Raw genomic sequence first — 12,032 nt, 5'->3', positions numbered from 1 at the left:
CGAATGACTTCAGAAGATACTAAATCTAGTTTGGACTTTATTTGATCACAAATGGCCATTATTGAAAATATGCATTTTTATAGAAGGCTGGTATTGCAGTGATACCTCCTATCAGCTATGTGTTCCCTTTAACGGGTGAGTCCACTTTCCATTTCTACCCTAAAATGTTGCTGTAGGGCTGGGATCCCGGAGAAGCAGGTTTGTTAAAAGAATGAATAAAATTCCCAAACGAAGGAGACTCTGTTTCAAGACCTTCTTAATGAATAACGTGCATACACTGGGGTGCATGTGTTCGGGGACATTTTTTCTGACTGCTCTGGGAACACTGCTTTTTACCTATGTTCCAGATAATTGCTTTTACACAAAAAAGGCATCTCAGTAAGTGAGGTGCTGTGATATGTGGTTCTCACAGTATTTCATGAGTATGCACAGCCACTTTCCAACCTGATTCTAGCAGAGTGCAGAGACTTTTTAAGCTTTCATTCACTTATTCTTCCAACAGAAGAATTACCAAGCACCTGACATTCCAGGCATGATGCCAGGCGGTGAAAATAAAAACAAGCGTGTACACAGGGAACTTTATAGTTGTCCAGTACTTTTGGGTAAACTACCTCACTTATTCCTCTAAACAGCTCTGTGAGGCAAGTGATCTTGTTCCCATTTTACAGACAAAAAAGAGAGCTCATGCACAAAAGAAATAAAAGGAAAAGAAAGAAGTACTGTGTTTATTAACTGACCAAAAGTCCTCGACGTCCCATCCCTGTTGGCATTTACAGAAGGACAACACACTCGAAGGGCGTGGACCTTGCTCTATGAACTTATTTGGTGTTTGTCCCGCACAGCACTGCATGCAGAAAGCCACTTAGTAAATACTTTGGAGGAAGATCATTTTGATGTTGGTGAGAGTTCAGGCCATCTCTGGGAACGGGAAAAAGGATGGTAATGAACTCCAGGAACCAGAGGAAAGGAGAAAATTAGACAATGGTCTGGGTGAGGTGAGAAAGGCAAGACTTACAGGAAAGTAATGAAGTTTATTTTTGTCTAGGGGAGAGGACAGACTGATAGAGAGGAGGTCAGGGGTTACACAGAGAGATCTTCGCACACAGAGAGCAGAGACTTAGGATCCAAGGACAGTTTCCAGGATGTTATAAATGGGCCCTAAGGAAAAGGAAACACACTTCTCCAAGCCTTCACTGGCAAGTTCTAACCAGCAAAATGGTTCCAGATTTCTGCATTTTGCATTACTTTCAGTCTCAAATTCAAAGCAGAAACTGCCCTAAATTCCTCCGTTTCTCAATATGTCCTGTTTCTGTTGCATCGGGGAGCTAAGACACTCCTTACTGATGATTTCGCAGATGCTCAACCATGGTAGCTTTACAGATTAATCAATGAACCAAATATTTATTGGAGATCTGCTGTGTGTGCACCACGGTGAGGACCAGTGACATTCAGATGGGAGGCGTGGCTGACAGCACACACAGCATGCTGGCGGGCAGCGACACGCCTTCCAGACATACACTTGTGTGAGAGTCAGTAAAGCAGGTTATGCCTGAGTGGGAAGAAAAATTCGATAGGTCGGGTGGGGCCATATCAGAAAAAGCCTGAAGAGGGAGAAGAGTGGGTTAGAAGCCTTTAGTTAAAGTCTGGCAACAGTAGGTGTCCAGAAACTATTTGTTGAGTGCATGCCTGCATGAATGATTTCAAGTAAGCATGTTGTCCCAGACCCAGGACACAGTTATACTCTCTAAATCATTCAGTCCTAAGTGTCCAAATTGTGCCCAAACACAATTATGACATTTACATCTTTGTGGAATTATTCTGAGACTGTGGATGGATAGAGGTCTAACCTTTCCATGAGGCCAATGATCTTTTGCCTCTCTGGATCTACTGGATCACTTGGAAACAGAGGAGTAGACGCTGGAAGAATACAGTGCTTGGTACATAATGACCAGACCATGCTAATTGCGGAATAATAGAGAAACAGATTCTCCTTCCACCCAAAAATGTTCCCAGGGCAAGCAGCCACAGAGGACACGGAGGCAGAAGGCCTACTAAACAGGCCCCTTCTGTAAAACAAAAAAAAAAAGTCCATACTGGCCACCACACCTTAAATTGCATGATTCCTTTTGCCTTCCTAACTCTCAGATGCTTTCTAGTCTATCTCATTTATCTTGACAGTCAAAGACATAGAATGGGTAGAACACTTGTAGAGTGAGCAGTAAATTAGCCGGTTTCTGAATCTTAAACAGTAAAGTCTTTCAGATGAAGAATGTGCTGGTTTAAGGAGGATGCCTCCTAAGCAAAGTCTTCAGCAGAAGAAATGTCTTCAGAAACCTTCCTGGACAGAACGACAGGCATCTTACATTTCTCTCATGTTACTCATCCTGCCTTCTATCTGTACCCACACCAGAACACATCTGTCGGACCCTCAGACCAGTTCTAAAGCAGCTGCCTCTTTGTAGACGAGCCCAGTCTTAATCATTCCAACATGGTAACAAGAGAAAATCGACTTGGGCAGAGGTCCTTGCCTTAACAAACAAGTAGTCTGCAACCACCACCAGCAGAGGGCGATGTCCAAAACGGCTGCGGTGAATTCAGCATGCTGCACACAATGGAAACATAATTCTTGCCATAGATCCCTTAAATGTCTTTCCATTAAATTTGTCTGAACTGCTCTTAACCTCAGAGCAGTTAAGAACATCAAGGCCTTTCTTCGACAGCCCTTCCCTTTCCCACAATGCGAGACTCCAGCAGTAAGACGCTTGAGAAGGGAAACGTGTAACCAATAGAAAGGCTCAAGCATTTCCACAAAGACTCCATGTTTTTGCGCTTTCTCTGTGCCACGTGACCGAATGATCATTTCACACTGGTGTAAGTCTCTGGCTTCTCTGGATTCCATACTTCTTAGATGTATCAGTTGGGTTTGCATTTTATTTGTCTAATATAAAGGAAGGAGATGCCAGTAGCAACTTTTAGATATAATCATTGAGTTCAAATCCAAAACGCATTACCCTGTCCAAGCTTCATGGACTTTGGTATCTAGGGAGATATCCCAGAGGTCATTGCTCTGTCGCCAGGCTGGAGTGCAGTGGCACAATCTCAGCTCACTGCAACTTCCACGTCCTAGGTTCAAGCGATTCTCCTGCCTCAGCCTCCCGAGTAGCTGGGACTACAGGTACACACTACCACACCCAGCTGATTTTTGTATTTTTAGTAGAGACAGGGTTTCACCATGTTGGCCATGATGGTCTCGATCTCTTGACCTCAAAGCCCACACTTTCTTAAAGTGAGTTCTAAGGGCTGGATGGAAGGAAGGAGGGATTGAAAAGAAGAGGCAGGCAACAGCAAAGGCAGACTGAAGCCAAGTTCTCCTAATTTTTGCCTCTTGGAGGACAGTAACCCCCTCCAGTCCAACCTGGGAATTCACCACCCAGACACATGATACTGAAAGCTCCCACGAGGCGGGTGGCAGTCCTCTGACCTTTTCACTAAGAATTAGAATCTACACATTGATCTGCAGCATGTCATTTAACTGGGACTATCTACTCTGTGTATCAGATATCTTGCCTCTCAAGATGTAGTGTTTAAAGTCCAATTTGAATGCTGAGATTTTTTTCTATGAGAGACATTTTTGGAATCTGCCTTCTAATTCAGGAAGGACAATCTCAGCTTGTACCTGATTTCCAAACAATAGCAGCAATAGCTCTCCTACTCTGGAGGCAATTATAGAACTTTATCTTGGGTAATCTTTTATCACTAGTGTTAACTGCTGTTGCAAGCACTTGGCTGCAAGTACCCATGCACAACAGGATGTGGTTAAGACAGTCAAAATTCATAGATCTTGGTAGCCTTATGGGGCAAGATGGAACAGGGTGTCTGAAAACCCCCACCAAGTATATGCAGGTTTTACTGACAATGTCAAAACATGCGGTTTAATTCAACCTATGTATTTAATGCCTACCATTTACAAGGCATTGTGTTTGGTGTTATGGGGGTTAAATAAATTATCAACTCAGCCCCTGCTATACAATGGGGGTATAACGGCTAACAGACTCAGACTGAAATAAGCCCTGTTTAAGCTCCATTCTGGAAGGTGTGTGGTTTTCTGGGTTTTCTCACTTAGGCCACTGAGTAGATTTGAATTATTAGGTAAGGTCAGCTCCATCCAGGCAACCAACTAAAGTGACAACTGGGAGGGTTATTTAATTAAGGACCTTAAGAATGTACCAAAAGCAACCTTTGGGAAAAGATTGGACCAATACACCAGAATGAGAATTTGATGCCTGTTACCACACCACTCATGTAGAAATCCCTAAATATACAACTTCAGATGGTAGACATGGGTCTCTGAGAGGCAATCCCACCTCCTTAGCATCCAGGAACTAGTGAAAACCAGTTCATGACCATAGGGCTTGGGTTCTGGTGTGCCCAGGCTCTCCCTGGCCGCCCCTCCTGTTAAGGTCCTGTCCTGCCTGTCTCCAGGCTGGGATGTGTTTCTGGCCCTCTACTGCACACTCTGCACCATGCTGGCTGCCCCTGGATCTCCCCTTCCCATTTGGGATTGGCTTCTCTCACAAATGAGAGTTGTCCTGGGCGTGCTCTCTGCCCTACCAGTGCTCTGGGCCATCTGTGCCTTTAGTAAGATGAGAGAAGGGAGAGTGTGAGCAAAAGTGTGATTTCCAGTATTTGGAGACTGAGATAAAGAAGGATTCCGCCTGGAGAAGAACCAGACTCCAGATGCCCCCTGTGTAAGCCATGACACGTCCAGCAGCTGGTTTTCCAGCTTGACCTTTGACCCCAGGTACACGTAGGTCAGGTAGGGCAGGGGGCGAGAGGCATTGCACAGCAAATCACAACAGAAGGGGCACAGGAAGGCAGCCATTTTGGTTTTCCCTCACTCTACCTTCTTTGAATCCTCCTCATCGCTCAGTAACAGGAAAGTACTGCAATCTCAATGCCATCCACATGTATCCATAGCACTGCTTCTTCTAAGATATGAAACTGTACCCAGGACTTTCCATGCACGGTAATCGGCGTTCATCAACACTAAAAGCTGAGTCTTCACCGCCACCTTCCTTTCTGGTCTCAGGCCTCTGTGGCCTGCTCACGCCCCTCCAGAGCTCTATCACACTTTTGTAGTGACCCAGCTTATGATAACAAGACTGTGAGCTCCAAGAGGGCAGGCCTGATGTCCGACATGGTCACAGGTTACTCCTGTGCTCAGCACACTGCCAGGCACAATAGGAGGCCTTGGTAGTTATTTACTGGTTAACGAATGCAATAATAAGTCATTTGCTTTCCAGTTAGTCCCTGGGTAGGAGGAATCATGCCATCCCCTGATCCTGCATAATGTCCCAATGTAAATCCTAAAGCCCAGAGGGGAGCCATCAAAACTGTCACAAATACAATTTGAACACTCAAAAGCACATAAAATCTGTCATAAAAATTGGGAAACATCTTCCATAGTTCTGTTCTCCTGTGATGTACTGTTTTCCGTGAAGGTAGGAAATGAAAGTGAATAAATACTCTGGGCTCCACATAATTAATGACAGCTGCAACTACCATAGCCATGCATCAGGGGCAACAGAACAGAGCTAGGTTCAAGACCTGGCTCTGCCATTTACTAACCAGCAAGTAATTGTTATAGGTGAAGTTATGTCCTCCTAAGGTACTAACGCTCAGTACCTTGGAATGTGACTTTACAAGGAACTAGGGCCATTGCAGATGTAATTCATTAAGCTAAGATGAGGTAATACTACAGTAGGCTGGGCCCCTAATCCAATAGAATTGGTGTCCTTAAAACAAGGGGGAATTTGGACACAAAGACATGCACACATGGAGAATGCCACGTGAAGACCAATCATGCTGCCACCAGCCAACGAACCACCAAAAGCCTGGAGAGAGGCCTGGAACAGATCTTTCCCTAGCATCTTCACAGGGAGCACAGCCCTGCTGAGACTGTGATTTCAGACTTCTGGCCTCCAGAACTGTAAGACAATACACTTCTGTTGTTTGGGCCACCCAATTTGTAGTACATTGTTATGGCAGCCTTAGATGACCTGCGGCAAATTAACCTCTTTGTGCCTCGGTTTCATTTTTTAAAAATGATATTAGTAATGGTCCCTACTTCATGGAGTTGTTATGAGAATTAAATTAGTTAATACTTGCATAGTGCTTAGAACAGTCCTTGGCGAAGAAGACCAATGATGTCTCATGATGTTCAAAATTATTTCCTATTCTGTGTGGCAGTGATGGGAGTAGATGTCCCAAATTCTCACATAATAAGTCCTAATTTACAACCTGTTGTTGTGTCGGGACATTTCATAATTTATCTTCAGTGCAGAGCACGGATACACAGAAGCACTCAAGAAGCACACAAGAGCGATGAATGTGAGGTGGCTTTGCAATTACTTGGATTCACTAGACACTGAGCAACTGCCCCATGCATGGTGCAGAGCTGTGGTACTCACACGGCCAGGTGTGACCTACAGGGAAAAGTATTTTATGTTATTTTATTGTTTCCTAACACTGAAACTTCAAAAGCAAAAATGATTCTAGATTTTCATCACTTTCTCTTGAGCATTTCCAGTGTTCCTGTAACTTATACAACCTGGGAAATTCAAAAGAGCAGGAAAACTTTTAAGGGAAAAAAAATAAGAATGAAGAACTGAAACAGCTAATAGGAGAGAGACTGAGGCCAAAGAAAATTCAAGAATTATTATTATTATTTTCATTTTAAACAAAGGATCCTCTGCTTAACCAACATGGCTCTCTCTCAGCTGTAGGCCATCAGTGAACCTTAATTAGTTAAAAGGTTTGTGGGTTCCACGGGTCTTCTTGTATAAGAGTATGAATATCTGCATTTTCCTGGCCAAAAGGACCACTAGAAAATCCTTTCAGTCATTCAAAAGTATTTATTGAACATCTATCATGTGCTAAGTACAGTTTTAGACATTGGGAATATGGCAATAGATAAAATTAACAAAAGTCCCTATCTTCATGAAACTTATACTCCAGTGAGACAGAAAGATAAACAACCAAGTAAATAAGTCTGTATATAGTATGTCAGAGAGTTACAAATGCTATAAAGAAAATCAAAGCATGGATACGTTTGGGGTGGGGGATTTACTAGGGGTGCAATACTAGATAAGGTGGCCAGGGAGTCCTCATTGAGAAGGCGACATTTGAATAAAGATCTGAAAGAGGTGAAGGAGTGAGCCATCAGATATCTGGGAAGTGAGCGGAGGACACAGTAAGTGCAAAGGTCCTGAGGCAGAAGTGTGCTTAAAAAATTCAAGGGACAGAACAGGCCAGTGTGGCTGATATTGAATGAGAGAGGGTATGACATGGAGTTGAGGGAGGTACCAGGGGCTGAGTCACAGAGGGCCTTGAAAACACAGTAACAACTGTGGCTTCTGCTCTGAGTGCAACAGGGAGGCATAAGAAAGATCATTGGCTGCCATGCAATCTCTTCTAGACTGTGTCTGAGGCAAAGGAGGATGCAGGGAGACAGGTTAGGAGGCTGTTGCAATAATTCAAACAAGAGGTGACAGTGGCTTGGCAGCAGTGTTGATTCTGAATACACTTTGAAAGTAGAGCAAACAGGATTCACTAAGTAAGACGTGAAGTATGAAATAAAAAGAAGAGTTACAGATTATTCTAGAGTTTTTGACCTGAACAACTAAAAGAATAGAATTTTCATTTCTCTGAGACAGGGAGGACAAGGAGATGAGCAGATTTGCAGGCAGATCAGCTCTGGATGTGTAGGGTTTGAGATGCCTATCGAATATTGCATTTGTTTTCTAGGGCTGCTATAACTAATTACCAGAAACTTGGTGCTTCAAATAATAAAAATGTTATCTCACAGTTCTAGAGGCCAGGAGTTCTAACTCTATTTCACTGGGCTGAAATTGAGGTATTGGCAGGACCACACTCCCTGCCGGGGCTGTGGGATGAATCTGTTCCTTGCTTCTTCTGGCTTCTGGTGGCGGCCAGCATTCTTTGGCTTGTGGTTGCATCACTTCAGTCTCTGCCTCTGTTGTCACATTGCTTTCTCCTCTTCAGTATGTCAAATCTCCCCGTACCTCCCTCTTGTAAGGATACATGTGGTTGCATTTAGGGTCCACTCAGAAAAACTGGGATAATCCCTCCACTTCAAGATCCTTAATGTAATCACATCAGCTCTTTGCCATCTAAGGTAACATATAAAGGGATTAGGACATGAATATCTTTTGGAAAGAGTCATGATTCAGCCTACCACAGAGATCCAAGTGGCAATGTTGCATAAGCAATTCCCTATATAACTCTGGATTTCAGGAAGAGGTACAAGCTGAAGGTCTAAATCTGTAACTTATCAGTATACAAGTAGTATTTAATGTCGTAAGTCTGGAACACCTCAGAAGTGAGTGTAGAAAAATAAGATGTCCCCTCAAAAAATTAAAAATAGAATTAGCTTTTGATCCAATAATCCTACTTCTGGGTATATATCCAAAGAAATTGAAGTCTGAATCTCGAAGACATGTCCACACTTCCATGTTCATTGCAACATTATTCGCAATAGCCAAGATATGGAAGCCATCTAAATGTCCATTGACAAATGAATGAATAAAGAAAATGTAGTTTACACATACAGTGGAATATTACTCTGCTTTTAAAAAAGAAAGAAGAAATCTTGCCATTTGTGACAATATGGGTAGAACTGGAGAACATTATGCTAAGTGAAACAGACTAGACACACAAAGACAAATACTGCATGGTCTCATTTATATGTGGAATCTGAAATAGTCAAATAATGGAATCAGACAGAGAGTAGAATGCTGGTTGCCAGGAAGGGGGAAAGGGAGAAAGGGGAAAGTGTTTATCAAAGGGTACAAATTTGAGTTATGCAAAATAAATAAGCCCTGGAGATCTACTATACAACATAGGGCCTATGACTAACAGTACTGTTATGGTATACTTAAACATTTGCTATGAGGGTAGATCTTATGTTAAGTGTTCTTACCACCAAAGGAAAAAATAATAACAGCCACAAAGGGAATGAGAGGAATCTTTTGGAGGTGATGGATAAGTTTAGAGCATTGATGGTGATGATGGTTGGATGATTTCGCAGGTGAATACTTATCTCCAAACACATCAAGTTGTCTGCATTTTACATCTACAGCTTTTTGCATGTCAATCATATCTCAATAAAGCAGTTTAATTTTAAAAAGAAAAAGATGTTCAAAAACTGGGCCTGGAGCCCTCCAATGTTCAAAGATCTGGAATACCAGGAGAAATCAGCAAAGGAAACTTAGAAGCAGCAGCTGGAGATGTGGAGGGGAAACTAGGAGGCCCCCAAGAGCCCAGCAGATAACGCTTCCGAACGGCAGAGGATAATCCAGTGTCAGATGCTAATGATAAGTCAAGGAAAATAAAATCTCCAAGCACTGGCTTTGCAATGTGGAGGACACTGCTGAACTTCACAAGAGCAGTTTGAATGCAGAGGTGGGCAAACGTCTGATTGGAGAGGTTATTAGGAAAGCATGTGAGAAAGGAATGAAAGACAGCAATCACTGACAACAAGATGCTTTGCCCTGGGAGGCACAATCAAAAAGAATCCCTTGACCCCCTAACTTTTAGAACAGCAGAGAGAATGGCCATTGGAACTGTTCTAGTTGGAATTCCGGGATCCGACAGAGAGAAGATGGATGCCATAGTTTTCCCTACTCAGCTGTTTTGCCCAAAGTCTACCTTGTGAGTCCTTCTTAAAACTGCTAAGGTTAATTACCTGAAAACTCCCAATAGAAGGCTAATCCCTGACACCAAAACTCTTAACCACAACGATCAGATGGACCACACCCTCACATAAGCCCCAAACACAAGCAAAAATGCCACAACCCTTATCAATGTGCTATGCACCCCTCCCAAACACCTAAAGGCCTTTAAATGACAAGGTTTCTAAGTTGGTAGAAGTCGACACACCTTTATGTACACACTCTGGAGATGCAGAGCTAATCAATCTCAATCTAGGCAAGTTTCCAACTTTCTCAGGGAAGCTTATTTATGCCTAGTATAACTCAGGGCAATGAATGCAGCCCCTGATTTTAATTCCAGATTTGAGAAAGTGCGAGGCATTCCTTTAATGCTAATGAAAGAGGCACAAGTAAGTTAGCACCAGCTTTCAAGGAGTTAAAGAAAATCATAAGGTTCTCTCCTGAGTTTCTCAGGCGTACAGGAGTATACTTACCTTTTCATGACTGTGGCACTTAGGAGGACACAGGCCACGCTCAGACAAGACTGGAGGGATGATTCTCACTGTCGTTTATCGAGTGCTCGCTCTGTGATAAGTAGTGCACCAGATGTTTTTCTGTGCATTATTATTTAACCCTCACAAGAGTCCTGTGAAGTGGTTGCTTCTATTAGCCTCATTTTACAGACAGAGGACGTGAGGCTCAGTGAGGTCATGTAGCTTCATGCCATTGCCATGGGAATTGCAGGTGAATGCATAAGCACGGCAGCTACAGCCTCTTCTACCCAGGACAGTGGCCTGCAGTTCAGCAAGAGAGATAGACCCAGGGCCTCCAGAAGAGGTCTGGTGTCCAGAAACCTGCATTTGAAAACGCTTTGGCCTTTAAAATTCTCCATTTAAAAAAGAACATGAAAAGCTTCATTTGCAAATCCAGAGAGACCCACAAGAGGAATAGAAGGTGTGGGGGTAAGGGGTTGCTTCTTGCATAAAAGAAATCTTGTATATATGTAGATATTCCCTTCTGGACAGAGCGGTGACGTAAATTTATTGAAGGAGGCTGGGGTTTGGTTATCAGCTCAGCTGGAATGCATATGTTAAAGAAGGGGAAAGAGCAAAAAGTAACTTTAACATCCCCATAGCCCATATGCCAACCAGGACTTTTTCAGTTATTATCATGGTGGCTTTTTAACAAGCTGAAATTTAACACGACACCAATACTAAATACCCCTCCAAAATAAATGGTGCATATGAGACTGAGATCTGGCATGTGAGGGCAATAGCTGTTGATTTCCAGAATGTTAATCCGCTACCTCAAGGCCAGATCTAGGTAAGGTTGTAAAACAAAAGTTATCCTCCATAGTTCTTTCATTATCGACACTTTCTTCATTTAGGAGTTCCCAGACAGGCTCAGGTGTTCACTCCTTCAAGTAATCCCAACCGTCGATGGCCCGCTCCCTTAGGGGGCCCCTCTATTCCTGCCCCTTCTTGCTCTCATCAGAATTTATGTCCTGGACTCAATTTTTTTCCACTCCCTCTTAGTTGACAACCAAACTGATTTTATTGGAACGGAGAGTTAGTATTTTCAGGGAGGAGAAGCATGTTTGGGTGCCATTCAAACCACTGACCACTGCTTTTATACAGCTCTGGACCTGTCTCTGAAATTGGCCAAGCTGTTTTTTTTTTGTTTGTTTGTTTGTTTGTTTTTTGAGGCGGAGTCTCGCTCTGTCGCCCAGGCTGGAGTACAGTGGCCGGATCTCAGCTCACTGCAAGCTCCGCCTCCCGGGTTCACGCCATTCTCCTGCCTCAGCCTCCCGAGTAGCTGGGACTACAGGCGCCGCCACCACGCCCGGCTAATTTTTTTGTATTTTTAGTGGAGACGGGGTTTCATTGTGTTAGCCAGGATGGTCTCGATCTCCTGACCTCGTGATCCGCCCGTCTCGGCCTCCCAAAGTGCTGGGATTACAGGCTTGAGCCACCGCGCCCGGCCTTTGGCCAAGCTTTTCCCAGTCCATGTATAATTTAGTGAGAACCTGAGAAATGCGTGCTAGCCAAATGTTCATGGGGAGAACCCACTCATAGACTTACTCGTTTAAAACCATCTTCACAGCTCTAATCATTGTTGAATAGGAATTAGTTACCCAGATCCAAATAGGTACTAATAAGACAAAAATGACTCCCTGAAAAGCTTGGTTTTTCCTACCTGTCCCCCTTCCCTCCGGCCCCTGATGCCACCGCCACACACACACAAATCCTTACACTGTCAGCCTAGTAATAAGTGTATGTGCTTTAGTACCGCACAGAACAA

Source organism: Macaca fascicularis, chromosome 4 (genome assembly GCF_037993035.2).
Source record: "Macaca fascicularis isolate 582-1 chromosome 4, T2T-MFA8v1.1".
Classification (NCBI taxonomy): Eukaryota; Metazoa; Chordata; class Mammalia; order Primates; family Cercopithecidae; genus Macaca; species Macaca fascicularis.
Note: the sequence above shows the minus strand (reverse complement) of the source record.